The sequence below is a fragment of the Nomascus leucogenys genome, chromosome X (genome assembly GCF_006542625.1).
Source record: "Nomascus leucogenys isolate Asia chromosome X, Asia_NLE_v1, whole genome shotgun sequence".
NCBI lineage: Eukaryota > Metazoa > Chordata > Mammalia > Primates > Hylobatidae > Nomascus > Nomascus leucogenys.
The window spans coordinates 111,055,741-111,082,321 of NC_044406.1; the positions used below are offsets into that span (position 1 = coordinate 111,055,741).

Sequence of the window (26,581 nt, forward strand, 5' to 3'; positions counted from 1 at the left end):
GAGCCCGCATCGCCAAGTCAATCCTAAGCCAAAAGAACAAAGCTGGAGGCATCACACTACCTGACTTCAAACTATACTACAAGGCTACAGTAACCAAAACAGCATGGTACTGGTACCACAACAGAGACATAGATCAATGGAACAGAACAGAGTCCTCAGAAATGATGCCACATATCTACAACTATCTGATCTTTGACAAACCTGACAAAAACAAGAAATGGGGAAAGGATTCCCTATTTAATAAATGGTGCTGGGAAAACTGGCTAGCCATATGTAGAAAGCTGAAACTGGATCCCTTCCTTACACCTTATACAAAAATTAATTCAAGATGGATTAAAGACTTAAATGTTAGACCTAAAACCATTAAAATCCTACAAGAAAACCTAGGCAACACCATTCAGGACATAGGCGTGGGCAAAGACTTCATGTCTAAAACACCAAAAGCAATGGCAACAAAAGCCAAAATTGACAAATGGGAGCTCATTAAACTAAAGAGCTTCTGCACAGCAAAAGAAACTACCATCAGAGTGAACAGGCAACCTACAGAGTGGGAGAAAATTTTTGCAACCTACTCATCTGACAAAGGGCTAATAGCCAGATTCTACAATGAACTCAAACAAATTTACAAGAAAAAACCAAACAACCCCATCAAAAAGTGGGCGAAGGACATGAACAGACACTCCTCAAAAGAAGACATTTATGCAGCCAAAAAACACATGAAGAAATGCTCATCATCACTGGCCATCAGAGAAATGCAAATCAAAACCACAGTGAGATACCATCTCACACCAGTTAGAATGGCCATCATTAAAAAGTCAGGAAACAACAGGTGCTGGAGAGGATGTGGAGAAATAGGAACACTTTTACACTGTTGGTGGGACTGTAAACTAGTTCAACCATTGTGGAAGTCAGTGTGGTGATTCCTCAGGGATCTAGAACTAGAAATACCATTTGACCCAGCCATCCCATTACTGAGTATATACCCAAAGGACTATAAATCATGCTGCTATAAAGACACATGCACATGTATGTTTATTGCGGCACTATTCACAATAGCAAAGAGTTGGAACCAACCCAAATGTCCAACAATGATAGACTGGATTAAGAAAATGTGGCACATATACACCATGGAATACTACGCAGCCATAAAAAATGATGAGTTCATGTCCTTTGTAGGGACATGGATGAAACTGGAAAACATCATTCTCAGTAAACTATTGCAAGGACAAAAAACCAAACACCTCATGTTCTCACTCATAGGTGGGAACTGAACAATGAGAAGTCATGGACACGGGAAGGGGAACATCACACTCTGGGGACTGTTGTGGGGTGGGGGGAGGGGGGAGGGACAGCATTAGGAGATATACCTAATGCTAAATGACGAGTTAATGGGTGCAGCAAAACAACATGGCACATAGATACATATGTAACAAACCTTCATATTGTGCACATGTACCCTAAAACCTAAAGTGTAATAATAAAAAATAAAAATAAATAAAAAAAAAAAAGAATGACGATTCCATATCTGGAGGACTGATGATTGCATGAGTGTAGCTTCAGCATGGAGTGCTTTGCTCAGTACATATTCAAGTCTGGCTGATTTAAAGGGTTCATATAGGTGGAAAAAAGGGAGAAAATACTGGAAAAAAGATTTTGAAGGACTTAATAAGTATTTCAGGATTTACTCTACAGGCAATAGAGAACAACCGAAGGCTTGAGGTGGTTCAGAACTGCATGTCAAAAATCTGCTGCTATCCCAACTGCACATGTATTCTCCATTTTAGCCTGGTGCTTCCAAATACGTGTCCCTACTTTCAGTATCTCTAGACCATTCATGTTTGGAGAGCCCCCTACCCAACAGAACCGCCACATGGTGGAATGTCTGGCTTACAGTGATTCCCCCAGTGACCATCTACATACTGCAATCTCTTTGCAATCTCTTTGAAAAAACCATTCTTTTACCCCATTTTAGACTTGTGATCTGAAAAGAAGCTCCTACCTTTGTATTGCAGTCTTTGCCACAATTATAATTGTTTAAGTGGTGTACACCTGACACAGTCTGGGCCAATCATACTTCCCACCTGCTATGGTTTGAATGTTTTCCCCTTCCAAAACTCATACTGAATTTGTTTTTTCTTTTTGAGATCCGGTTTTGTCCTGTCACTCAGGCTGTAATGCAGTAGCATCATCATAGCTCACTGTAACCTCGACCTCCTGGGTTCAAGTGATTCTCCCATCTCAGTCTTCCTTGTAGCTGGGACCACAGGTGTACACCACTATGCCCAACTAAATTTTTTGAAAGATTTTTGTAGAGATGGGGGTCTCACTTTGTTTTCCAGGCTGGTCTCAAACTCCTGGGTTAAAGTAATCTTCCTGCCTGGGCCTCCCAAAGTGCTGTGATTATAGGCAGTTCTCATGTTGAAATTTAATTGCCATTTTAACAGTATTAAAAAGTAGGACCTTTAAAACACGATTGGGTCATGATGAGGGCTTCACCCTCATGACTGGATTAATGCCATTATTGTGGGAATGGGTTTGTTAGTTTGTTACCACAGGAATAGGCTCATTAGAAAATGGTGAGTTCACCCCTTTTCTCTCTCTACCTCTCCACTCCTCATCTTTGCCCGTCTGCCACGTGATGACACAAAAAGACAGCTCTAGCCACTGGACTCCCCAGCCTTCAGAACTGTGAGCCAATAAATTTCTGTTCATTATAAATTATCCAGTCTACGGTATTCTTTTGTAGCAGCATAAAACAAACTAAGTATGGACCAAGACACCTCCTCCCTGTCCCCACTGATTAGTCCAGATATTGATATGGGAAATAAGCTAGGCCAATCCAGGTTCATTTTCAGGTTTTCTGAATTTTTTAAATGTTTACTGAAAGCAGGCAGAAGAGGATCTCTTTTCTTTTAGTTAGCTAGGCTATAAGGTTGACAGCCTGGAGCAGTCAGCAGTAGCCAGCTGTCCATCTTGTACATAATAAAGCTGGCCTGCAGAGAGAGGTAGGAATAAGAGGGAGTCTTGACAGTTTTCCAGTCCGTAACTCCAACCTGTGTTCCAGTTTTTGCTAAGACCATGTTCTACCTTGTTGTTTGGTTACTTGAGCCAAAAAACTTTTTTTGTTTTTCTCTTAAGCTAGTTGGAGTTGGGCTACCATCATTCACTGTCAGAGTTCTGACGAATACAAATATCAGAAGTGGTGGCCTGGAGATGAATTAGGAAAGTATCTTCATGATCAGGTCTCTGCTAATGAATGTTTGTAGCTCATTCCTTAACCCCACATAGACTTCCTGGTTCTCATTTTTGGACTTGGATTTTAAACTGTCCTTCACTATATCACCTCCACAACCACAGGACCAAAGAAAGCCTGGTGCACAATCAGTGCTTGATAATTATCTATTGAACTGAATTGAGTTGTGATAAATTCCTCCTATAGATTTTTAATCTTCTCATCTCTTCAACTCCAATATGCCCTATTTATGTGCTTGCTCTGCTAGCTGGTCATTCCCATTTTTGCTGCCTCCTGATATAATTTGACTCTGAACACCCCTGTCTAATTCATTCATTTTCTGTGCAACTTTCTGCTCCGTCCTAGTACATTCACTGGGTTATTTGCTTTTCTCACCTTTATCAAATGAAATAAAGCCACTTGACTATTATTTGCTCATCACTCTTCCATGATAGCCAGGTAATCTATAGGCTTAGAATTCTCTGCACTCTGACATCCGCTTTGTCCCTAGAAATGAAATAGAAAGGGAACATCTAGCTCATAAGATGTGGACTCAATTTCAAGCTCTGTTTTTGATCTGGTTTCTTAGCTTAGGTTAAACAAACAGAAACCTTCTCTACATTCTTCCTTTTCCTACCCAGACTCCCTGGCCTGAGCTTCATATCCTAGCTTGGGCTATTTCTGGAGTATAGGAATTGATATTTGCAAGTAGGAATTAGAGGGAGACAACACAAAGAAGACACTGGTTTTTTTTTTGGTTTTTTTTTTTTTTGAGTTGGTGTCTGACTCTGTCGCCCAGGCTAGAGTGCAGTGGCATCATCTCGGCTCATTGCAATCTCCGCCTCCCAGGTTCAAGTGATTCTCCAGCTTCAGCCTCCAGAGTAGCTGGGACTACAGGCACGTGCCACCACGTCCGGCTAATTTTTGTGTTTTTAATAGAGATGGGGTTTCACCACGCTGGCCAGGCTGGTACTGAACTCCTGACCTCAGGTGATCCACCTGCCTTGGCCTCCCAAAGTGTTGGGATTATAGGCATGAGCCATCGCGCCCAACCGATGCTGAAAATTTGAGCCAAATAGTAACCAGTTTTCTAACAGAAGCAAAGAAATGTCATGGTGAGGCTCTGAGCCTGAAGAGAAATTACAAAAAATATATATATATATATACTATTCATTGCCCTACCCATTCAATTCCTTGAGAAACAAAAGTGAAAGAGGCCTTATTCAAGTCAATGTTAAATAAGAGAAGGGAACTGACATTCAGAAAGTGCCTACTTTGTGCCAGACACTGTGCGAAGACCTATCCATATATTTCGCACTTAAAGATACAGTCATCACAATGACTCAAAGAGGTAGGCATTATCCACTTTAAAGATGAGAGAACAAGGTCAAGTCAAGTAACCTGCCATGTTAAGTAATATTGGCAATTTTTTTAAAAAATGGAGCTAGGATTTGATTACAGATCTGTTCCCATTTAGACTGGGTAAGCCAGACCTTCAGGTACCTACACTCCAGCCACATCTATGCTAAACATTGTCTGAACATTGTCCTATGTTCCCATTTTGCTGCTCCAGTGATTCTTTGCATAGAAAGCCATACTTCTCCATATCTGCCTCCTGAAAGTTGTAACAGTTTTTCAAGGCTTACTTCAAATTATCTCTTTTCTAAGCCTTGCTTTAGCCAAAGTTAACCTGGCCCTCTCCATAGTCTCACAGTGCCCTATTCAAACTTTTATTTGATACTCGTTGAATGCCTTATAGTGGCACTTTGATTTGTCTATTTCTTTCGCTACAACACTGAACAGACAGATAACAACGGCCATGTAGGTTCTTGGCAGATTGTGATATCTGTGATATTACCATCAATTGAAAGCTGTGCTATGATAGTCTACAAAAAAGACTACAGGATAAATAAATTATGGTTCAGTCACACAATGGAATATTATATAACCTTGAAAATAAGTGAGCTATGTACATTAACATGGATGCATGTCAGTAATGTAACATTGAGCACAAAAAGCAATTCATAGAAAAACAGTATGATTATATTTAAGAAATTCGTAAACGTGGAACTGAAAAACATATTTTTAGGGATGCATACATACATGGCAAAACTATAAGGAAAAGCAAGGGAATGATAAACACATTTCAGGATGATGGTCATCTAGTAGGGAAGTGAGGGAAGAGGGTTGGGATCTGAAAAGATCACACAGCAGAGGCAAAAAGGTATTAGTAATGCTCTATTTCTTAAGCTACATGGTGAATACATAAAACTTTAATTATTGAAACTGAAACCAAAAATTTCAACCAAATGACTTTTTTCCCTCTAGCTTTCTACTGTAAGAAAATAAAAGGGAATGAAAAGCAAATGCATCATTTCAGGGATTTAATCAATGAGGGCAGCTACCAGGGGTTTTTCTGTACTGAAAAGAACTTGGCATCAGAGAACTGGGTTTGAATCCTGGCTCTATAAATGTAGCAATTGTCATTATTATTAGGGCTCCAGGCAAAAAGAACCGATACTCAAAATAATGAACATAAGTCACTCAAGATCATCAGTCATAGAATGAAGGTTCAAAAATGCTTCCTCGATGTCACACTGGGGTAGAAAAGGAGTCATTTTAGAAAGATTTTCAACAATCAAAGATGGGAATTTAAAAATATATGATTAATTCTGAATCAACAAAAAAAATACGGATTAATGAAAATTCCTCATTCCCTAAACAACATGCTGACTGAAAGGTTACTATACTTTCATTGTTTTTATTTATTGTTTGAAAAATGCAGAAAACACATAAATACATAAACACATAAGCACAAACACTTTTTTGTGTTTTTACAAGACTGAGGTAATGTTGTATGTAATGTTTTGCAATTTTCCTGTCAATACCATGTCATGGATATCTTTCCTATGTTAGAATATGTAGATCTACTTAATTTTTTTCATATTTGCAAGGAATTTCTTTGTCTGAGGCTACTATAATTTATTTGACCAGAACCACACATTTAGCTTATTTCCAAGTATTTACTAGTATAAGCAATGTTCAGTGGCCATCCTTGCGTATACACCTTTCTGTACTCTTGCTCTATTCTTTCTGTAAGATAAATTCCTGAAAGTCTGATTGCTGGGTCACAATGCATGTGCTTTTTGAATTTTCTTAGATTCTCACAAAAAATTGTTCTAGTTCATATTTCCACCCACAGTTCCAGCTTCCTCACACCCTTACAGTAAATATTTGAATCATTTTCTTTTTCCTTTTGCCAAATTAGGTGAAAAAAAGTTACTTCATTTTTATTTACATATATTTATACTTATATTCTATTAATTTGAACATCGTTTCATATATTTACTGGTATTGTGTAATTCTTTCATTTTTATATGGAATGTGCTATCCATATACATTGCATTTTGTATGTACCAGATATTATCTCCCAACCTATTGCTTTCCCACCCCCTCTTACTGTTGTTTATGGGCATTCGATTTTTATGTTATCGAATCTGTCATTTTTTTTTCCTTTATGGGTTCTGGGTTTCATGCTTCACTTAGGAAGTCCCTTTATATAACAAGACTGTTTTTTTTTTTAAAGACCTTACCTCTAGTTTCCCCTAAATCTCACGCCCCTCTTTTAATGACCAAATAATGCTATCAACTCAGGCTTTATCTGACTTTATGAAGAGAGGTCAAGTCCCTTCCACACATCAACAGCTACTGCTGTTTATTTCTCTTTAGCATTCTTATTTATACTGCATAAGATGTTTTAGAAATTACCCCCCCAAATTCTCATTATTACAATTAAAATAATACAGTTGTTCGTAAAGACAAAATTAATAAATAACTCCCTATCTAACTTCTCCAATCTTGTCACAAGGCAACTGATACTCATTGTAGAGTGAAGGTCTTTCCATACCTTTCTCTAGACCCATAAAAATATATACAAACAGACATATATAAAAAAACTTTCTATTTATTTTTATGAAAATTGGGTATTTTATGAATTATACTATACTTGTTTTATATAACAATATAACATGCATGTTTCCTTAAGATAGAATATGCTTCTAACTCATTGTTTCAAAATCTGGAAATATTAAATGTCATATGTTATAAATGTACCATTAATTATTTAACTAATGCCCTATTGCTGGACATCCGAGTTGCTTCCTTTTGTTGTCACTGTTAACCCTACAATGTCACTTTTATAATCCTTCTCACTTCTCTTCCTAACCCCATGAGATTTTCTGGGTCTTGTTAGTCCTCCCTTCTTCTCACTCCCACTCCTGTGTTTTGTTGGGATAGTTTAGTATATTTATTTAGACGCTTGTGCTGTCCATATGGTAGCCACTAACCACGAGTGTCTATTGTACACTTGAAATGTGGCTAGTCTGAACTGAGATCTACTGCAAGTACAAAACACATGTGGGATTTTTAAGACTAGCACAAAAGAAGAATGCAAAGTATCTCATTAATACTTTTTATATTGATTACATGTTGAAATGATACTATTTTAGATATTTAAGTCAATCTGCCTTTCCGTTTAGATTTAATTACTTTTCCAGAGAGCCAGGTTCGTTGCCCATCGTTTCTTCTTTCATCTTGAAGTCTCCATTCCGATTCATTTATTATTTAGTTTGAGTTTTTTCTCAAATATTTTTTCACTGGTGTATGAGAGTGATATACTTTTTGAATTCTTAAATGTCCTCAAACATCTTTCTCTGACCCAAGTGGATGAATGATACCTTGACTGGATAGTAAGTTACTTGGTTTGCAGTCTTTTTCTCTTAGAAATTTCTAGATGCTATTCCACTGTCTTTTAGCTTCCACCATATAGATGAGAAAACCATTTATTTCTTTGTAGATGATTCAGTTTTTCTGCCAAAATGCCTGAAAGATTTTCTCTTTATCCTTGAGATTTAGGAAGTGTATCAGTGTATGCTTCAGTGTAGAACAAAGTATGCCTCTTTCATACATATTTTCGCAGACCAGCTTTTGGCTTTGTTAATTGCACATTGAAATTTTGTAATTATTTCAGCTTATATTTTTATTACTTTTGTACAGATACTTTTATGTGAAATATATATATCTATATATTCTTTTTCTGTTCCTGAGTTGAAAGATTTTTTTCAATATTTCTTTAAATTCGGTTAATGCTATAAGGAAAATTTATAGCATTAACCAAATTTAAAGAAATAAATAATAAATTTTAATTTAAATGTATATTTTGTGCAAAGTCAAAAATCCCACACATATTTTTTACTTGCAGCTATCGTGTTTTTAGCCACATCCCTAGATTATTTAGGAAGTAATATCATTTTTGTTTATTTTAAAATAATTTTAAAATTTTCTTTTGATTTTCTCTTTGATCCAAAAATTACTTACATAAAGTATTTTATGGTTCTTCTAAGTTTTTTTCCTGCTTACTTTTTCTGGTCTTTGAATTGTTGATTTCTAGCTTTACAGAATTCTTGTCAGAGGATGTTACCTGCCAGTTTTCCACTTGAGAATTTATTAAGGTTTTCCTTGTGGCAAAGTACATGATAAATTTTGTAAACGGTCCAGGGGCATAAGATACAAATGTGGTTTTGTTTTTGGCATTAGAGTATCTAATGCTATTTATTTGACAAAATATTAGGTCAAGCTTCATAATTAGATTGTTCAAATCCTTGGTATTATTTTTTGCCTACTTACTTTTCAAATTCTGAGAAATCGGTATTTCACAACTGTAACTGCAGTTTTATCAAATGCTTCACATATCATTCCATACAGTTACATCTAATAAATATTTGTTTATGGAATGAATCCCTCTAGGTTCTAATTTAATGCTTTTGGCATTAAATTCCACTTAATCTGATATTGACATCCTTGCCCTATTCTCTCCTTATTGAAAATTCCCTGGCATATCATCATCTATTCCTTTATTTTGAAACAGTTTCATCATTTTGTTTAATGTTTGTCACTTATATATGTACTTAGCTAAAATGTGTAAATCTGAGTGGTTTTGTCTGGGAATAAAATTTGTCAGCCCATTTCCATTATTGTAACAAACACAATGTCTTAATTATAATATAACAATGTATGTTTATTATCTTTGTGGTAGGCAGAATAATGCCTAAAGACGTCCATATTCTAATACCCACAACATATAAATATGTTAGGTTACATGGCAAAGGGAAATGAAGGTTGCAGATGGAATTAAAGTTAATAATCTGTTGACATTAAGATAGGGAGACTATTCTGGATTATCTAAGTATACCCAGTGTACTCACAAGGGTCCTTAAAAGTAGACGAGTGAGGCAGAAGAGTCAGAGAATGTATGATGGGGAAGATGGATCAAATAGACATGAAATCGCTGGCTTTGAAGATGGAGGAAGAGACCATGAGCCAAAGAATATGAGCAGACTCTAGAAGCTGGAAAATGCAAGAAAAACAGGTTTTCTCCTACAGCTTTCGGAAAGGAATAGAGCCTTGCTGATATCTTGATTTTAGCCTGATGAGACTCATTTCATACTTCTGACTATCCAGAACCGTAAGATAACACATTTGTGTTGTTTTTAAGCCACTAAGTTTATGGTAAGTTTTTATAGTGGCAATAGAAAACTAATGCAATATTATAAAATGTAAATAACAGTTTGTTTCCAAATTACTGTGGACAGTGGATGGATAATGGGGAAAAGTCAATTCAAAAATTAAATGAATTAATATTCTTACATTGTTTATTCTTCTTTCCATTTCCTTATTTAATTTTTGAATTGACTTTTTGTCCCTTATCAACCCCTTCTTAGCAATCTGCAAATTTACTGGTACTTTTATTTTATAATATATTTCAATCTAAACTAACAAATCTTTCAGTTATAATGCCCCATTTCTCAAGCATTCATACTATCTGAAGTCTAGCTGTCTTTTAAATTTATAAGCAACAGATAACATGAGGATTAGACCTAGGAAGAGGGTGGCAGGAACTATGTCAAATTTAACCTTATTTCACTTTCACCTTCTCTTTTCTAATGTTTCTTCCCTTTATCTCTAACAACCTGCCCCCAGCCAAGTATGTACTGTTCAAGGCTCTCTACCACACAGCTTTGTGCTAGGCATTACCTTCCTGGCAAATATCTTATATTTAGACCAAACTTTCCTATTTCCGTCCTTAAGAGTTACCTGCTCTGTGTTACCTGTTCTCCCAGGGACCATGACATTTTGTTATGCAAACCAATGAACGATTTCATAGTGTTAATGAAGCCAACGCTATGTATATGTGGGACAATGGCTTAACCTTTTGGAAGTGGTTTTGTTTTCTGGACAGGGACGAAAATTTAACCAAACAAATGACTATTTGAGGCTGGAAATTTCAGGCATTGTGGCAGGCTATACAGGAAGACATTTGTGGCTGGACGAGGAAGGAGTCTTCACGCCATACTTCACTGTGCACTATCGAAGTGGGCTCCTACTCCACCTGCATGAAATCAAACAAGTACTAACAGTGTATGAACCACCGAACAAGCTAGATATCCTGGCCATAGAGGCTATTGTGCCTCAGGGCCGCTCTAGGGCAACCACACAAGCAGATAATTGGGCCTGTGAGCTGACAAATCAACTTGTACCCACACCATTAAGCAACTGTAATTCACTCTGAGTCTAGCAGAGATCCCATTGTTTACTGCTATAAAATAAACTCTATAAAACTTATAAATATGGAGACAGAATTTAACATAATGCTGCATAGGGTACCTTATATCACAGAATACTAATAAAAACTTTTATATTATAGAAATACATTTTAATAATGTTGTGCTTAAGAATAATTATACTTTGAATGATTTTCATGAGAGGCATCTTTCCCTATATTCACTTCAATATTATGACTGGGTTTTCTCTTCTAACCTGTATTAGGTTAATAAATTACTTGGATTTTAAAGGCTATGGTGAATTACAGACTTAACTAAAACATGGACTTCTAAACTGGCTTGCATGATTCCACATTGGCAGAATTTAACTGCCATTATGAATTACTTGTTAATTATGCTATTTACAGTTTATATGCATACTTGAGACTTTTAACATGTTTAGCATGTTTCACTTTTTTCTGCATAAAGACTAAAAATATATAGGTTTGTGTGTACTGCACTGAATCATATTTTAAAATAGAAAAAGTAAAGAAATTAGTGTGCAATTTTGGCTATTGTTTGCATGGTTGTTAAGCCATAAAAAATAAACAAAGTGGAGAACAAATGAAAGAAAAGAAACTCATTTAAGTATAACTAAGGTTGTCAAAGGAATAGTTACAAGGCTTATAACTGAACCCTAATGTTCAGCATTGAATCAAAACTTTGGAACTGGAAGAGGGTTTTGCATGTATTTGTTCTAGTGGGTCACAAACTCAAATATTTACGTGGGCCAGGTAAATAACATCAATGAGTGAAGTAGCTCAGATATGACAACATGGATTAGTAGTAGCTGTGGAAACTCAGAGAGTGCATGCTCTGTCTCAGAGGGATCACGCTACTCAGCTTCAGCTGGTTTCTGCCCTATGGGTGCACAGGCCCAAGTTTGCTGGACTTTTCAATACTTTGAGACAAGCTGGAAACCAATACTTCTGTATGCAGCTTTTTACTTTTAAATGCTAATAACTAATTCAATTTTTAAAGTGTTAGTATCTGTGGAACATATAGGGTACATGGGATGTCAGATTAAATCTCTGACGAAGCCCAACAGCAAGGAATTTTACAGAAAAGAATATGGAAACATATACTAAGTCACTTACATGTTGGCCACATGTAGTAGAAAGAACATGGGATTTGAACTCAGGCAGATGCAAGTTGCAATTCTAACTCTGTCACATAACCGCTAGGTAATGTTAGGCGAGTTTTAAAAACTCTCTGAGCCTCAATTTCCCTCTCCTTAAGAAGAAGATAACAATACCTGCTGCATAGGATGCTTGTGAAGATTTATAAATAAAAGTAACGAGTGGGAAGTGCCTACGGTAGATCTTGGCACCTACGAAACATCCACTCTTTTTACCCTTTTCCACCAGTCTATGTGCCTACCCTGTTTTATTATTTTTTTCAATAGCAATTCTATAGACTTGGAATTATATTATGCTCCACTTCCTACTAGAATGTAAGTTTACATGATGGTAAGCAATGTGTCTATTTCTTTTCACTGCTGTATTCCCAACACTAAAAATACTGCCTGACCCATAATAGGTGTTCAATTAATGTATATTGGATAGATAAATGACTTTAACAAATTTTAGTACATTGACTCCTTCCCTTTAATGAATAAACACATGCAAGTACATATACGTATATGTTATCCAAGCTCATAAACCAAGTTAACACTGTACTGGAACTTAAATTCACATCAAGTTATTTCTCTCTGGTTATTTTCATTGCATTATTAAAGTCTGTCAAAATTATGCAATGTCCTACATGGACATACTCATCTCTTGGGTTTATAGAAAATACAATCTTTGAGGTATTTGAATAGCTTTGCAAAGGAAGTCTTCCTCACACTTCCACTGACTTTGGTGGTTAAAGGCACTTGCAGTGCTCTATGGATTATTCTAGGTTTTTCATTCTGACAAAAAGGCTATTAACTGCCTTTGTAAGTCATAACGACCACAATTTTACATATATCTGGCATAAATAACTACAAATGTCAGTTGAATCCCACATCAGTCTTTTGGGGTAGATGGGACGGGAACTATTTTCCTCATTTTAAAGAGGTATCAGAGACACCCAGTGATAAACACCTTACCTAAAGTCACAGTATGGATAACTGAAAAATCTGGCAATAAACCATAGTTCTAAGGTGATATTTTATATTCACAGGACCTATCGAAGACTTCCCACTATAGCCAAGACTTCTGTATTTTACAATCTGGATTTTTTCTTCCCCTCCCCGCTTACATAAAAACTAGCCTGTCCTGAGCCCTATTTCTAATCCTGCTACCTCTTATACTTGTACTTGGTATTAATACAACAAACTTTACTGGCCAGAGCCCACTGAGTGATAGAAAAATAAACAAACCAAGGACCTGCCCTCAAGAGCTTTCTGTCATCAGTGTAGCACAAATATTTAGTCTGGCTAAAATACATGTCCCTTGTAAGAAGTGTTACGCCTTAAGGGACTATATGAGAGGGGGAAGAGAGAAAGATGCTGGTGTTAATCTAATATAGTGCTTCTCAACTCAGCATACCTATTAGAATCCCCCAAGGAGCTCTGGAAAATACCAAAGCCTGGATCAATCTAGGGTGGAGTCTGGGCAGTGGACTTTTTGAAAGTTCCCATAGGGATCCTAAGGTACAGCCAGTGTTGAACCACCACTAGTCTCAATGGAATAAATTGCACTGTAGGGAAATAACTGAGGAAAGCAAAAGACAAATACCTAAAGACAAACTGGACCTTCTTTTCCCTTGTAATGCCATTTAATTAAACAGATCTTAATACCAATTATATTTACAAGATTTTCACTGAAGCCGTAGCTTTCCTGAGACTTAATCTCCAATGATTTTAAGAAAAATATTTTCCTCCCGCAAATCTGACAACCAGTGTCCATTTGATGATGATGTAAATATGATCAATTTTATACTAACTTACAAAGTTTGGCAGGTGAAAACCTAAGTATACACACAAGCGAATGAATCAAAACGGAAATAACTGTCTTAATTTTTATGTATAATTCAAGTGAAACTTGGTTTATGTCCTCATTTCTCTGCATTGCCCATTTTCTTACATTACTTTGTTTTTATTTGGGATGGCGCTTGTTTACCCTTCTATTTTCAGCTATGACCTAGGTTTGGGTTCATCCATCTAAGTTATTTTGGTTTGCTTACTTTTGCCTCTTACTTACACATATTTCTTTTCTGTACCTTAAAAAACCTCCATATTTTTCATATATTCCAAGTTTCCTACGATAGTCATTTCCAATATACTACATCAAACTTGGATGGAAAAATTTGTGAGCTCGGTCTAATAAAAAGGAATGGCAATTCCTTAAAGAACATCTGTACAGATTGAAGCTAATTAGAGACACAGAGATTTTATCCAATGATGTAAGTGCATATAGTCCCTTCAGCCTTGGAATCTGACTCAAACAACAGGTTTTCATATTTATGTGTGAGATGTGCCTCTTTGAAACCTTGTCACAACTTTGGCACATTACCCATCTGATGTGAACTTAGATCTTAACACTTTTATGTTAAACATAAAAAACAACAGGAATCTAGGATTTTGTTGGGACTGGCCTGAATGACTTCTTTGAAGGGTGAAATTGAAGTTAAATATGTACTTATCCAATAGCTATAGTAATATTTGTATACCTTTCTCTACCCTCTCCAATCGGTCCAGTAAATCAGTACCACATTAATCGTGTTAGAATGCCCCTTAAATGATCATGCTATGCTCCCACCTTTCATCATCACACTTCTCCCATTTCTTAATGTATTGTATTCAAAACATTTGACTTGGTTTTCAAAGTACTTTGATACTCTGGCCCGACTTAACTTATTTTCTATTGATTCAAACATCTTCCATGTCAATCAAGCTGGTCTCCTGTTGTACTATATAAATACCAGGGTGTTTTTGTTTTGTTTTGTTACATTTTGTTTTTTGCCTTCCTCTGAATTGTTCTCAGTGTGCATAGATTTCCTTCCTTTTCTCACTCTGACTCTTTAAATTCGACCTGTCTTATGAGTTATAGGACGAGTTCCAATTCTTTTCTGAAGACTCTCCCAATCTAGTGCTCTAACTGATCTCTCCTTTTTCTAACATCCTAAAATACTCACCCTCCCTCGAATGTGGCATTTGATTAAATATAGCCTTGTCACTATTTTAGTTACTTTAAGTATGTCAGCCCTGTAAAGAGTCTGAGGGGATTGTTTATGCCTGTTCTAATATATCCTCTGTGCTTCTAACTTGGTTCTAGGCATATGGTTAAGGCATAATAAATATTTGCTGACTGCTAACTGATGCTGGTGTTGCCTAGTAGCCTGGGCCTATACACACTGTCAGTTCTGTCAACAGAGGCTGCGAAAATTCTACCAGAGATTATGTCTGCACAAAAATAAGCCTCTGGCATAAATTGCGATCGCTGCCACTAGAGAATTCACCTGCAGGAAAGGGACCTCAGGCATATTACTTGGTGCTCTCAGAGACTCTTATGCCAGGTTTTCCACTGTCAAAATACAGCTAAACCATGTGCTAATGTAATGATGCGAGTCTCTCCAATAATTTACTGTAAATCTCTACTTGCTTAGTTTTCTGACATGGCTTTAGCATCCTAATTTCCAATACGCTATGCCTCGGAATTACCATGGATTACAAATTTGTGGAAAAATTGGGTATACTCTGAGAGTCAAAAATTAGCATTTTAAAGAAGCACTTTATTTTCTGTAAAAACCCTATTTTCAAATTTAAATGTTCTATTTTATTCTGAGTGAGCAAAATAAGCCTAAGGTTTCAGAGAAAAATATATTCAGAAGGTAAAGGATTTAATTCCAAGATCTGGAACTGTGAATCCTTTTCTTTGAACACAGCCTCTCTTTTCTTTTACTCCTTTCTCCACTTTAATTGCTATCACCTCATACCGTAACCTCTATTTCCCAGACTCTGCCCTACTCTCCAAGTCTCTTTATCTTGCTTCTTCCTCCCCGCCACCACCCCCTACCCCGCACAGACATATGAGACAAGCATACGGCCCACCCACTTCCCTAGCCAAATTTCAACCCATGGTCATACACTTGACACTTTAAGAATGTATTTCTTTACAGTCTATATTTTCTTGCTCTCTAGTTCTTCCATTCTTTTTACATTGACACAAAGTAAAAATTCAATTGAATAAATAGTAGCAGTTACTATTATTTTCATATAACACTATCAGAATACCAACTTTTCTGCACAGTGCATTGCCTTACTGAAGTCCCTGAGGACACTCATGATGAAAGCCCTTAAGCTCACACCATTCACTCTGAGGCTCTCACTGTATCTTTCCAACTGTGATTACACATTCATTTTATGCCCCCTTTGTGTACCGAATTGATACTCATGTTGCACCTATACATCTGACATCTTCAAAATGTACCCAAATCTTTTATATATGTGCACTTTTTCTCCCTCACTTCATCCTAAAGGACAGGTAACTTGATTCCTTAAGCATTAAAATGGTATGCCTGCTTTTTTGTACCTTACCATGGGACCACTGTAAGGGTCCTGCACACTGTGGGGGCTTGATAAATGTTATATTGAGAGTCAAATACATGCCTCAAAGAATCCTTTTAAAGCTAACCCTCAAATACCTATAAAATGCCCAAGGGAGCCCCACAGAGGAATAGGTGAGACAGAGCGCAGCAGAGCTTATTAAAAATGATCTGGGCTTGCAATACAATTTCTTTTAGACTGGATTTTTCCTTAGGCTTAGGACACGTGCGAATTCTCTCAGCTGCTTTAATCATGTAGATATTAAACAATGAGGGGGCATCAAACAGTCTTTTAGAGTTATGAGAAGTGCATGCTATGAATAGAAACGAGGGAAGATGAAAGCCAAGCCTGTGGTGACTGGCAGTCCCAGCAGCAGGTGTCTTGACTGAGGACAGACCCCAAGATCTACTGGAAAATGCAAAATGGAGAAACCCAACGCTGTCAGAGAAGAAGGCTTCAAAACTCAATCCAAATCAAAGAGGGCTGCAGACTTTTATGGAGGCTTTTAAAAGGAAAGTGTTAAGTTTGTCTGAATTGTAAATAGAATCCATCTGAAGATGCATTTTCCCTTAAAAAATCATCCCAAAACACAAAAGCAAAAAAAAAAAATCAACAATCACAACAATAACATTTCAAAAGATTCTAAAAGGAGGGAGGGTTGACAGCCAAACCTTTTTTTAAAGTAATGGTAGCCAGGAAAGAAGATGATGGGTTGTAAGAATTCACCACCTGGAAAAGGGAGTTACCTGGGGAGTGACAGCTGCCATAGGAAAAGTAGAACAAACACACCTGCTGTCAGGCACACCTGTTCTTTTCAGGGAGAGGAACCATGAGGCTGAAACAGCAGAAAACGCCCAAGAACAGGGTAGGATGACTCTTGCAACCCTTAAATATTTTCCCTTACTCCTCTGGAGTTATTTCCTTGGCAGGAATGGCTGCAGAGTAACCACATAAGATTTCACCTAAGTCTTTCAATTTTCATAGTCTCTCAAATTCATTTTCTAGCTGATAGAAAGAAATTCCTTAAAGGCCCCAAGAAAGAAGGGAGGCAAACATTTTCTGTGGCCTACCCTGGAGAAAGAAGATACATTATTATGTGCTATATTAAAATGTGACTTGAAGGTGTTGAATCTGAGGTGGCATGAAGCCTAGTGGGACTGGTAAGGTAGACAGAGATTGTAAGGGGAGCGAGGATGCCAGGCACACACACACACGCATGCACGCACACGCACACGCACACACACTTGCCAAAAGGCCTTACTTCCCCATAGTAATTGTTTCGCCTTTAACTGTGGAGGGTCACTTAAGAACATGCTATCATTTCTGGTTCCACAAAGCGGCTACCTGGTCATTGATGCTTGCAAAAGTAGAATTCTGGGCTTCCACAGTAGCCCAGAGAATATTTCAGCCCAATGAGCATAAATCAGACCAAAAGGGCAAGATAGCTCTGTAGCAGATTAGCTATACTAGCTTTGTAAATGTTCACAATGCCCTACAGGAAAGCCTGCTGCCAGCAGATAAGCCAAACTAGAGTTCAATATCAGTGGCAATATTTTGTCCTGCCTTGTGAAAAAAAAAATGATATAGTAAGGGATGGAACTAATTGAGGCAGTGGCAATAGTGAGATAGAAGGAATTTTAAATGTAACTCATGCATAGTCCATAAATGAACTAAAAAGTACAGTATTTTTGAGTACCTACTAGGAACTCTATGTTAGGTCTTGCAAGGAATTCAAAAGACCTCTATACCAATACAATTAAAAGTATTTGCAATCCTTAAGGAACTTAACATTTCATTGGGGAGACAATCTTTACAACCAGTGCTTAAGCTAGTAAATAGTCAACTGCAAAGCTGTGAATGTCAGACAATAAAAACTGGAGGAGTTCACAGAAGGCAGGGAGCAATATATGTGGAAGTCAGAAGTTGTGAAGGAAGACTTTATCAAAGAGGCGAGACTTGAGTTAGGCCCTGAGGATGAATAGGATTTGGAAATGCTAGAAAGAATCCAGAAAGAATGTTTGAAACTAAGATGCAAAGGAAATATGAGATTCCAAACATGACCTTCAGCGTGAGTCACAGTCACTATATTTACCCTTGTGTGTAAGAATCAGTGTATTCTTATTAATGTGGAAATGTAAGTCCCTAGGGATTCAAGTGAAATAAATTACCACCAATTTACATGGGGTTTTTCTAACCTTGCATATAATTCAAACGGAAAAATAAATTTTTAAATTTTTACCTTAATTAAATTTCAGGCATCTCTGCATACTTAGGTTTAAGATCACAATCAGTAGTAGAATAAAAAATCCCAAGAGGTGCCTCTGAAAGGGTTCCACAGTAAAGTTACTACACTTGGTGAGTTCATATTCAAATCAATCATAAATTCTATTTTAAAATAATCCCAGGAGTAATCTTAAAACCAAATCCTCCAACTCTATAGCTCCAACTTTTGACTATTCATGTGGTTGTAGTAGAGAAAATTAACCTCTGCTTTTCATGGAGCCCTACTTCCAGATTTTTATGCTGGGGTAGCAGTATTAACCAGTTTGTATTTCACCTTTTTCAGCTATCCACACTGCCAAGAAGGTGTTAATGAGCAGTGAAAAGGCCAAAAGGCCAGCAGCCAAAGGAAGAAAGGCACACAAAATACAATTGGGAAAGCCCTCTTTCAACAACCCAACTTTGTGAGCATTTGATTCACCAGACAAATAGAATATGTCCATGAGTTCAAAGAGTATAAATAAATCCAAAGATTTATCAAGAGTGGTTAGAACAGTCTTGAGTCATTTCTCAACTTATAGACAATTTTTAATGCAGTATTTCAAAGTGCACTTTAAAAGGAGGGACTAGAAATTATCCATTGTTAATTTTAAAAAGACGTTTAAAGTCCTCATTAATGCTCTACAAATCCAGAATTTGTTAAAATTTCGACAGGCTTTGTTAGAAATTTACTATTAGTGAAAAATGTGCATAAAACAAATTAATTTCAAAATTAAAATTTGGAGAGGAAAAGTTTAAGCTTCTTAAAATAAGCTTTTAAAAAGCACTTTAAAGGCATACATTTACATTCCAATAACTGGTAATCATTCTTATCTGTTCATTAAAGCAGGAGTCAAAGGATCTCTATTTGGCCACACTTTATTTACCCAGTTTAAATTCCATTGCATTTTAGGACCATTTTTGCATATTCTACTCTATAAATTTTTGGGGGGCTATATAATATTACTTGTACTATTTTGCACAATTTATTTTCCACCTAGACATTTTCACATTTTATCTCAGGTTTTTATTACAAAGAAGAATACTTTGTAATACACACATTATATCTTTTTATGTGTGTGTATATACCTTTATATACGTGTATCAAGTCAAATGTGTGCATATTTGTGTATACATGTATGTGGATAACATATTTTCAATGAAATTTGGGAGCTTTTGATGCAGACTGTTCTATACTTGGTTAATTTTGTTTAACAATATAATATATTGGAGATATATCTGTCTACATCTTTCTCAATGGCTGCATAGATGGAATAATTTATTTTTTAACCAGTCCCCACTGATGGAGATTTAAAGCATTTCCATTTTGTTTTTGTCAGATATTACTACAAGTGTCCTCCAAACAGATTGCATTACATGACAGTGCCTGACTCCATGTATTTTAGAATAATGAAAATGCAATTCTTACTAACGTATTCAAACATTCAGATGAGCTTCTTCTCAACTGGCCTAAATTAGCTAGGTCCTACTATACAATACTTTCCTTTGCTTTTGGAGGCACTGCTGCTATTGTCATGGCATACTCTGCCCTCTTTGCTAAAGATTTCAGCTCCTTTATATTGTGTATTTGGCATTTCAGGGACAGAAGGGAAAGGAAAATGGTTTATGTTCTCTCCTTTTGTATTCTTCTTGACTACTGCCTATATGGCTTGTGAGGAACTGCATTTCTTAGTGTGTTAGAAACAACGGTGGCAGAACAGGTAGGAAATCAATGGTGCAGCAGATCAGAGTGTTAGTCCAGCAGAAGATAGGAGCAGTAGAAACAAAAGGGCTATAAGATAACCAAATATAATTGAATTTTGAGTAGTCAACTCTTTCATCTTTCTCCCAAAACCCCATTGGTTTGCCCAGTGGAAGAAAATGGAGCCCTATAAATGGTTTAGGAATAAAGAGAATGTAACTATGAACATTCTTTTGAAAGATTATATTTTAAATATTTCCCTGTATGTTACACAAAGCTGTGTAATTGTATAGATATCACTTATTGAAAGATCGTTTCACATTGTTCACTGTGAATTAAGTGGAAAATAATAACTGAGGAGAGTTGAGAACAACAAAATCTCTCTGGAAATAAAAGATCCTCTTGTAACAGGTGGGCAATTTGAAGGATTAAATTAATGCTTTGGGGCACCATTTAGACAGTGGATTGACAGTAAACTTACAATATTTGAAAACAAAAAAGTTACAGTAGAATTGATTATTTGGACAGGTCACTTCTCCCTGCGTCCAGTTCCCCTTCTGTAAAGCTAGGGGGCTATACTAGATGATTTCTAACAGCTCTTTCATTTCGATGATTCTGATATTATGGACATATTTAATAATAATTGTAATAGGCATAAAATAGTCTGTGGCCAGAAATATTAAGATGTTCACTTTTGTATTTTTCTTAAGTCCGCTATTGGTACAATTTTTCCTAACAGAGCCTTTTGCTCCTCTGTGCCTGGCTAGATTTTACTTTTGAACTTAACTCAGATGTCATATCTTCCAGGAATCTTTCCCCGACCCTTCTAACCCCTTATTTGAGTTAGATGTTCCTCCTACTGTTATTATCACAGTGTTTTAAATTATCTTTTTTTCAGTCTCCCAATTTGATTATAATAAACTCCTTTTTGGCAGCAACTATGCCTTTGTATTCCCAGTGCTTAGTACAATACCTGCCACATAGCAGAGACCCAACAAATGTTTACCAAATTAATTAAGGCACGACATTCAAACACTCATGTCAATATTTTTTACAGCAGAAACATCTGAAATTGCTACATCATTGGCTGGTAAATGCAACTGCCTATTTATATTCTTAGATATCTCATGAGTATCTAAAAATGAAAATATTTAAAACAGAATTCTTGATTTCTAACCTGAAACCTATTCCTTTCTCAGTTTTCCCGACATTAGTTTCCTCCACCAGAACCCTGACTTATTCCTGATTCTTCCCTCTTCCTGTCCACTCAAATACAACCCTGAACATAAGGTCCTTTAAGTTATATCTCAATAATATAGCTCAAATTAGTCCACTTGCCTCTAGCTTCACCTCTTGCATGGACTTCCGCAGTAACTTGATAACTGATTTCTCTTGTTCGTTTTTGTATTCCCCATCCATTATCCAAACAACTGCCAAAGTCGTCTTTCATATATGTGAACCCCACTGCTGCCCCTGATTAAAACCAATCAATATAGTCTCATTACCTCAGGAGAAAGTCTAAAATCATTGGCATAGTTTTCAAAGCCCTAGGTCTTGTCTCCACCTAACTCCCCAACTTCATCATGTAGTACATTTTCTCTCCCTTTCTGCAACATAACCACATTGGTTTCCTTACTGTCATTAAAACACACCAAACTCTTTCATGCCTCAGAGTCTTTGGACATGCTGTTTCCCCTTGCTTGGAATGCTCAGTCCCTGGCTCTTCACATGCTCTGCTCTTCCTTATCCTTATCTCAGCTTAAAGATTACTTCCCTGGACACACGAAGTAGATCCCTAGCCTCACCCTGTTATCTTCTAAGAATGCACTCTGTTGGTCACCATAGCACCTCATAGCACTATTTGGTATCCCTAAATGGATTATAAGCTCAATGAAGACATGGTATATATTTGTTTCATTCACCACTGTACTCAGTGCTTAGTACTTTGTCTGGCACATAATAAATGTTCTCTCTGTATTTCTTGAATGTAACACTAAGCAAATGCAAAATAAATACTAAGAGTGCAATGACAATGCTGTACTGTTTTAGTGCAAAATCAAGCCTGGTTAATCATAGAGGTACAATCTTGATGAATAGATATTCAGTGCCTATTCACAACTCTTAAAAAGCAGTATAACTAGGCCGGGCATGGTGGTTCACTCCTGTAATCCCAGCACTTATGGGAGGCCGACGTGGATGGATCACCTGAGATCAGGAGTTTGAGACCAGCTTGACCAACATGGTGAAACCTCATCTCCACTAAAAATACAAAATTAACTGGGTGTGGTGGCACATGCCTGTAATCCCAGCTACTTGGGAGGCTGAGGAAGGAGAATTGCTTGACCCAGGGAGGCGGAGGTTGCAGTGAACCACGATCATGCCATTGCACTCCAGCCTGGGCAACAAGAGTGAAACTTTGCCTCAAAAAAAAAAAAAAAAAAAAAAAAAAAGTAGTATAACTATTAAGCACGTATCCATGATTCTTCAGCCGTAAATACTGGCAAAAACCATTAAAGATATTCACCCATTTATTTACTCATTTATTCAACAAATGATATAATAATAGAAAATCAATAATGACTATAACTATATAGAGGTACACTGTTATCATAAATGAATGGATTTGATGACAAACAACATGGAACAATCAGCTAATTTCAATTTTTTGGTAAGTTATATTTAAGTACCTTTAAACTTCTCCAAAGGCATATGTTTATTTCTCCTGTCTAGACTCTATACATACAGGATAGGGTCCATAAATTGTATTTTTCCTGCTCCAATAGTGCTTATTGCAATGCTCAGCAAATAAATAGATGATGCTCATCTAAGTGCTTCTCCCTGTATCTGTAACAACATAGACCCTGAGCTTTTCCATAACAAAACTCATACTAAGATCCAAAAGAAGATACTCCCTGAGAAAGGAAAGAGAAAATACAGATAAGAAAAGAAAACCCTAATAAGAGCTGAAAAGTCTGTCAATGATGATGGACAGAAAAACATTAGAAGAAGCACTACTATGTAGCATCAGATGCATATATTTACATTTAATTTGAGGGTGACAGGCTTAGCACCATACAAACGATGTTTGTTTATGCCTTCTAGTAGCTTACTATCCAAGATACTGATTATACTGCAAGGTACATAAATAATTTAAAGGGCTATTTTTCATGCTGCCTCATATAGCAACTCGATGGGCTATGTCATTGCAGTATATTATTTGTTACTGAATTTCCTTATTTTCATTTGCTGAGCTGATTTTTATCAATACTATTACAGCTTCTTTTTATTTATAGCTTCTATTAAACTTGACATCATATTGTTTGCATTAAAGATTGGTCTGAAGTGTTTCTATTAAAATTATTAACATTTTTCACTGAAATTTAGCCAAAATATTAAAGAAAATACATAGTAATATAACTCCATATATGTTTATGCAAAGAACAACATAATTCAATTCCTGATGTAAACCCCAACATCCCAGTCCCCTTAATATAATAAAACACAAATACAATATAAACCTATAAATGTCTGGACATGGTGTCGTTTCTGAAATAGGATAGCAATTAGGTAATATTTGGCCAGAGAGGAAAAGCAAGATTTTTGGAAATTATCCTCCTAAAGCTATAAATAACCTGCTAACAATTTCAATTGAAGTTCAAATTATAAGGGCAAACTGGCCACTCAAACTGTTTTCAGTGAGAAAAAGGAATTTAGAAGTGCCTTCATTGTTTTTCTGCCTGTGTGATGTCAAATATCTGCTTCATTTAAACAGTTGAACTTTCACTTGGTTGTTTCAATATCACATAAACATTGTCTAAAAATGATCTTTACAATAAGAAAGCCTGTGATATGTGGAGACGACTACTGCAATTTTAGGTTTCACAATAGCCACAGTAAATGATTTGCGTCTAGCAAATCCATCTACTTACATGTCAGTAGAGGAACATGGTTTAATAAATCTGAATTGGCTCTGAAATGGGAATTGCATAAGGATGACAACAGTGAGAAATATGGTAAAATGAAAGAACTATTTTTGAAATCTCTTTTCTTCATGCAGAAGACTACTGAGAGTTTCTAGAGTTGCTGAAAAGGGTAGAAACTACATGTGTGGATTTCTTAGTGAACATAATCTCTCCACAGATTCCTGGCTAAATAGTAAAACTGCAGCATTCTGGTGAGTAATTGTATATACATTGATGCTCAAATGAAGGCACTCTGTAGAAGTTGTATGCACAATAAATCACCATCTGTACTTGGCCCTTGGAGTCTATTTGAATGCCCATTCAGTCCAAGCTGGCTGGCTAGATAAGTCATTGATTTTCTTCTTCAGTGCCATCCCTGGGAAAAAAGCCAATGTTTAATAATGGAAAAGATCACAACTTAAAAGGGGAGGAGGGGAGATAGAGTATTTCTGAACCCCAATCAGCAAATTTCTGGAAACTTGGTACACTAACAAGGTATTTATGGACTTAGGTTGGATACAAATAAATATGTAAAAACAAGTATTCATCTGAATAAGAAAGGACATTACAACACCTTTGACTAGGAAATCTTACTCCGCCAATGATAGCCTACGCTTATACCTACTGGACTTCCTCATGGCCATAAAACCTACTTTTCAACCTTGACAAAGACCACCAGATTGATAACCTTTTTTATTTTCCCACTCAGTCACTCTCCTAACTTCAGCTCTTTTCTATGGTGGTCTCGAATCCAGGATCGGCTGTTTTAACTAGTCTTTCAACAGCATTACCTCTGCCTTCTCCCTCATCTTTCTACTTGACCTATCTTATTAATCAATCCTCCAAGAAGTTTTACCTTGGTTTCTACTATTTCTGCACCTGGGCTGATAAGCACATTAAAATTACTGTATTTAATATCCCTTTCCTAGGAACGTGGCCCTCAATTCAAATGATTACTATAAGAAAAGGCAATTGATTTGACTGGATAAATCCTAATAGCCATTCCTTACAGTGGCTACAAAGTCGTATGTGATCCAGCTCCTGCTAACTTCTCCCACCTCATCTCACATTACTCTTCTCTTCACTCACTAAGATCCACTCACAGCGGCCCTCTTTCTGCTAATTAAATATCCCAAGCTTATTTATCAATCGGGGCTTTTGCCCTTGTTCTTCCCTCTGTCTGAATAATATTCATCCAAATCTTCAAATAGCTGGCTTATTCTTGTGATCCAGGTGTCAGCTATTCAGACTTCCCTGACCATCAAGGCTAAAGTAGACCCTACTGCCAGTCACTCTTTATTATAATCCTGTTTTAATTTTTTAATAAAATATATCAATAGCCAAAATACATTGTTTATTATCAATCTCTCCTTACTAGAGTATAAGCTCTTAAAAGTAGGGACCATGTCTATGTTTTTCACAACTGTATCCCCAACACCTAAAACAAGATCTGAAACATTGTCAGAACACAAAAAATTCTCCTTGAATGATGGACTCAACTGCCACAGTGATCAGTTCATGTGTGAATATCTGACCTAAGCTTTGTCAATCAAAGTACATTCTGCAGGTCCTACCCCTGGCCACAAGTGATTGACGCAGGAGTGGGCAACTGAACAAAGCAAGGCTAATCAAAGTCCTTGCTTAGGATTCTAGGTCTTGGACCCATTAAATACACTGCTTCTATATCAGGGTGGTAAGAAGAGATGGTCAAGAGCCTGTATGAGCCATGTTTCACACTCTGTGTTTACTAAGCCTGTGTACATGAAAGAAAATGAAGTTTAAATTCAATGCCCACTAGAAAAATATAAAGACTATATTGATCCTATTTGATTCATTAGCTCCAGGTATTTCTTATGTCAGTCATATCCTTGCCCTTTCTACAGTTTGCTATTCTAAACTTTCTTTTGTTCCCTGAGCCAATAAATTCATGCCACTTTTTGCTTAAGCTAGTTTGAGTTGATTTTCTGTCACTTACAACCGAGATTCTAACTTATATACTAACTTTCCCTGCAACCCTACTACCACTTTCTAGATTTTTTTCTGTCTCATTGTTCATTCTGCTAATGTTTCTTACTCTACTCACAGCCCTCTCTCCCTGAATCTTGGCAGACGACATTGTCTCCTACTTAACATAGACAGCAGATGCTATGAGACATGACACATTCCCTCAATTATCCCTGCTCCTCTCATGTTTCAGAGACCAAAAATTCCATCTGTATTCTGGATCCTTTATTT

The 26,581-nt window shown here is 36.6% G+C and overlaps 1 protein-coding gene and 1 non-coding gene across 5 annotated transcripts in view; one reads left to right on the plus strand and one right to left on the minus strand.

Moving 5' to 3' along the window:
* The window catches only part of TENM1 (teneurin transmembrane protein 1), an 832,777-nt gene that overhangs the window by 535,940 nt on the left and 270,256 nt on the right, over nucleotides 1-26,581 (minus strand). The gene's annotated exons all lie outside the window — the stretch shown is intronic.
* LOC115833482 lies at nucleotides 14,302-14,400 on the plus strand. Its single transcript, XR_004028910.1, has one exon. It is a non-coding gene; the product is annotated as a small nucleolar RNA U13 (small nucleolar RNA).